Source organism: Podarcis gaigeae (assembly GCF_964106915.1).
Source record: "Podarcis gaigeae genome assembly, chromosome: 4".
Taxonomy (NCBI): domain Eukaryota; kingdom Metazoa; phylum Chordata; class Lepidosauria; order Squamata; family Lacertidae; genus Podarcis; species Podarcis gaigeae.
In genome coordinates, this window is record NC_139677.1 from 90,951,157 (window position 1) to 90,956,431 (window position 5,275).

A 5,275-nucleotide genomic window follows, 5' to 3' on the forward strand; every position below is an offset into this window, starting at 1 on the left:
TCACAGCAAAGGGCCCTCTCCCATTGTGGCACAACCTCCAACACCTTTCTTTTTTCCTAGTCCTGTTAATTCAATGTCTGGGCTCTTTTTGGAAAACATGAAGCCTTTGAAGCCCTTTAATTGGTGCTGCAGCTACAGAAATTCAGTGGGTGCAGAATGCTGCGGTGAGACTCTTTACGGGGTCCTTGCCTCGGGATCACATTCACCCGGTGCTATACCAGCTGCGCTGGCTCCCGGTGGAGTACAGGATCAGGTTTAAGGTGCTGGTTTAAACCTTTAAAGCCCTATACAGCCTAGGACCCTCGTACCTACAGGACCGCCTCTCCTGGTATGTCCCACGGAGGACTTTACAGTCTTCAAATAAAAACATTTTAGAGGTCCCAAGCCACAGAGAGGTTAGGCTGGCCTCAACCAGAGCCAGGGCTTTTTTGGCTGTGGCCCTGATCTGGTGGAACGCTCTGCCACAAGAGACTAGGGCCCTGCGGGACTTGACATCTTTCTGCAAGGCACAGTCTGACTCCCTCCTTTGCTGATTCTCGTAGAACTCTGGCCCAGTGGTTGCCATTTGACTTTGAATTGATTTTAGAATACTGATGTTAGAATGCTGTGTTACTTTTATTGCTGTTAGCCGCTCTGAGCCCAGCTTCGGCTGGGGAGGGCGGGACATAAATTAATAATAATAATAATAATAATAATAATAATAATAATAATATCATTTAGTTGTATAGAGTGTCTTAATTGATTGGTTACTTTTGCCAAATTTGTAGCCCTCTGTGTAATGGGGGGGGTGTGGAATTCCAATTCTGAAATGCATCCTTTATCAACAGTACCATCAACGGTAGGAATGGAGCATGTGTCCTAATTTATAGAGGATGGTCCTCTATTTGAAGGTGTTGCCTGAAGGGCTGACATTTTAAAGATTCCCAAGGAGGGAGAGCAGGAGGAGCTCCACAAAGCTACAATTCCCAGAGTGGCTTAAGAGTCAATGCCTCTTCACAGGGAACTCTGAGATTTGTAGCTCTGAGAAAAGGAACAGGAATCTCCTAACAACTCTCAGCACCCTTAACAAACTGTCTAAATGAATGGTGTGAAAGTGACTCCAGTTTCTAAATAGCAGTTGCTCAGCACAAATAATAAGAGAGGTCAGTTGCCTCAGTGCCTTCTGTTTGTGATTTCCAGATACTGGACTTGATGGATCTTCCTTCAAAAACTTGATTTTCTTTTTGTATTAATAAAACGCATGATCTAAAACAAGACCTGCTTTGATGGTTTGATCACCTCATATTGCGCCTCTAATTATGTTGTCTTTCATATATTTTGCCGTGCATTTAACTGTTATTTGTAAGCCACTCTGAGGCACTTGTGTAAAGTGACTAATAAGCCCCCAACATGCAACAGTCAGCCATCATTCTGTACCCACTGAAATTAAAATTTTGCAATGTTAATTTCAGAAGGTACATATTTCTGTTCACAAGTTGTGGAGGCTTGTCCATCTGAAAAATCTGTTGGATCTGAAGACTCTGAAAGCAAATATAAGAAATTATTTTCACGGTCTACTTTTAAAGCCCTGTGGCAGGCTTCCTCAGCTTCGGCCCTCCAGATGTTTTTTTGGCCTACAACTCCCATGATCCCTAGCTAGCAGAACCAGGGGTCAGGGATGATGGGAATTGTAGTCTCAAAACATCTGAAGGCCCAAGGTTGAGGAAGCCTGCCCTATGGTTTGACCAGCCTCTCTCATCCCCTCATGCTTTACTTCAATGTCTACATTAACTCAAGCTTCAAATGAAAATTCTAACTCAGCCTGGAAGCTAGGCAGCATATATCAGTGTTATAAGTCTGTAGTTAACTAACTGTATACCCTAAAATGTTCCCCACAATCTTTTGCTGAAATGCAAGAGGCTCTTCAGAAAACAAGTTAACACGGAAAGGGATTCCCTTAAGGTAAAGAATATGCTGGGTATAGGGAAGAGGATAGATCAGTTATATCTAATCCTCTACACACCCACATATGTGGGTTAGCAAACAAAAGAAAAATGGCTGGTGCCTGTTTTAACAAATGTAGGTGTTGCGCATAAAGAGCCCCAGTAGCGTACTTTAAATCCCACTGTTAGGCGCATTGTTCTTATCAGTAATAAGAAAATGCAGGTAAATGTTCTTAGTGGAAAAAAGACATCAAAGAATGTTGAGGCAACTACTGAAATTATTATTTTTTAACAAAAATGACAAAAAATGTTATTTTTCAATTGACTTGCCTTTGAAATCCAAGTAATGTCTGTAAAGATGCGGACGTATAACAACCCTAGGCATGTCTGCTTCTGTCACTTGCAGCAAGAGAGAGAGAGAGAGAGAGAGAGAGAGAGAGAGAGAGAGAGAAACGGAACAGGAAATGAGCCTTACTTCCTCTCAGGAGTAGAGGAGATGCAACACCACTGAACCTTCTCTAACAATTTGGAACTCTGTGATCCGTAACCCTTTCGCATACTAACTAGCATTGTTAGGTTTGATTTCAAATCTCCCACAGATAGATACTTCTAACCTAAAGCATCATAAAATTGCCACCACACCATTTGAAGAGAGATGAAAAGAAACAGAATTGTAACCTTTGTGCAAAATTTCTGAAAACCCTAATGCAACATATGGCAGATAAAGAGTGTTGCAGCTCCTGCTAAGCCTTTTTGTAAATGCCTTTTTGTTCCATTATTAATGACTTTAGGTCCCACTCTTTATAGGAACTTGAAAAACCACAAGGGACTGCAGGAAAACTGCACTCAGAGTGATCTTGAAAGATGGATCTCTGTTTACAAAGGCAGACATGCAAAGGAAAAGGGCCCTTTGAAAACTATGGCTCTTAATCAGCAATCTAGGTTCAGATTTCACAGCAGAGACGGGCAACATTTTGTCTGTTGAGACTTGAGCACCACATTCCCTTGGGGGCAATGTGTTGGGAGGTGTGTGGTAGCAGAGGGTAGGGCCACCCCTCTTTCTTTAAAACATAAGAAGAGGCAGCCGGATGAGGCCAATGGTCCACCCAGTCCAGCATCCTGTTCTCACAGTGGCTGACCAGTTGCCTGTGGGAAGCTCACAAACAGGACCTCAGCGCATGAACCCTCTCCCCTCCTGCCATTTCTAGCAACTGCTATTCAGACACATTTATGCCTCTGAAAGTGGAGGTAGAACACAGCCGTCCTGGCCAGTAGCCATGGATAGCCTTGTCCACCATGAACTTGTCCAATCCTCTTTTTAATCCATCCAATGTGGTGGCCATCACTGCATCCCATGGAAGCAAGTTCTATAGTTTAACTATGCGCTGCATGAAGAAGGACTTTCTTTGATCTTCCAACATTTAGATTTAAAGCTTTTCACTACCCACTCTTTCCATGGGTGTATAACAAGTGTATAACATTTTACACTTCTGTTGTGTCAACTCTTATTCACCTTTTCAATGATGATGATGATTATGATAATGTTATTATTTATACCCTGCCCATCTGGCTGGGTTTCACCAGCTACTCTTGGAGGCTTACAGCATATGTAAAGGTAAAGGTAAAGGTACCCCTGCCCGTACGGGCCAGTCTTGACAGACTCTGGGGTTGTGCGCCCATCTCACTTAAGAGGCCAGGGGCCAGCGCTGTCCGGAGACACTTCCGGGTCACGTGGCCAGCGTGACATCGCTGCTCTGGCGAGCCAGAGCCGCACACGGAAACGCCGTTTACCTTCCCGCTGGTAAGCAGTCCCTATTTATCTACTTGCACCCGGAGGTGCTTTCGAACTGCTAGGTTGGCAGGCGCTGGGACCGAGCAGCGGGAGCGCACCCCACCGCAGGAATTCGAACCGCCGACCTTTCGATCGGCAAGTCCTAGGCGCTGAGGCTTTAACCCACAGCATCCAACGTTAAAAACTTCCTGATACAGGGCTGCCTTTAGATGTCTTCTAAAAGTTGTAATAATAATAATTTATTATTTGTACCCCACCCATCTGGCTGGGTCTCCCCAGCCACTCTGGGCAGCTTCTAACAAAGATTAAAAATAAATTAAATTGTATAGTTCTTTATCTCCTTGACAACTCAAGGGAGGGTGTTCCACCAGGAGGGTGCCACCACCGAGAAGGCCCGCTGCCTGGTTGCCTGCAACTTTGCTTCTCTCAGTGAGGGAACAGCCAGAAGACCCTCAGAGGAGGACCTCAGTGTCAGAACAAAAAAGTCCCCATTGGTCTCATCCACTCAATCTGGTGGAGCTGTCTTTGCATGCAGGGCAAGTCCCTAATTCACCCATCAGCACCTCTCACCTGGTTTAGCCAGCCACGTGCCCACAGTCGCATGCTGACAGCTTCTAAGAGCTTCTAAGGGGAGCATGATGTGCAGGGGCGGAGGAAGGGGGGTGCGGGGGCGCGTTCTGCCCTAGGTGCCACCACTGAGGGGGGTGACAAAATGCCGGGCGGCACTCACCACAGGGCCTGCAGCGTGCCCGAGCCACGCGTTTCTCCTGGGAGAGATGGGGTGGCGTGGATGTGCACAGGCTCCACGCTGCCCAAACGGTCCGCCCGCTGCCTTCCCCCCAGCTGTAGGGCGGCTGAGTGGGAGGAGGAAGGCAGACTCTGGAGGCCCCGTGGTGTGCCCTGCCCCTATGGGCGGCTTGCCCCACCCCTGGGCGCGCCACCTCAGGTGCTAGAGCGGCTTCCTCCGCCGCTGATGACGTGTCCCCCACCAGGGGTCCCCTAGCACCCCAAACACTCCTACTCCCTGAAATTAGACCTACTGAAATTAATGGGCCTAACCTAGTTGTGCTCACCAGTGTGGTGTAGTGGTTAAGAGCAGTAGACTCGTAATCTGGTGAACCAGGTTCGATTCCCCACTCCTCCACATGCAGCTGCTGGGTGACCTTGGGCTAGTCACTCTTCTCTGAAGTCTCTCAGCCCCACTCACCTCACAGAGTGTTTGTTGTGGGGGAGGAAGGGAAAGGAGAATGTTAGCCACTTTGAGACTGGGTAGTGATAAAGCAGGATATCAAATCCAAACTCCTCCTCTTCTTCATCATTCATTCATTCCAGTGGGTCTACTCTGAGCTGCATATGACCTTATGGCTGTTATAGCTGAAGTCCGGCAGTTTACCGTTTCCCTCAGAAGCATAGCCTGGCTCAGTGCAGTGTAACAGGCAGAACAGAAACCAGAGGAATTATTCATCCGCTTGTCATGCGGCAGAGCCGGCTGAGTGGCTCATTTCCTGAAAGGAACATTACACTGCGTGCTGCTCCTGTTCTCCGCCAATTGCATCCTAAA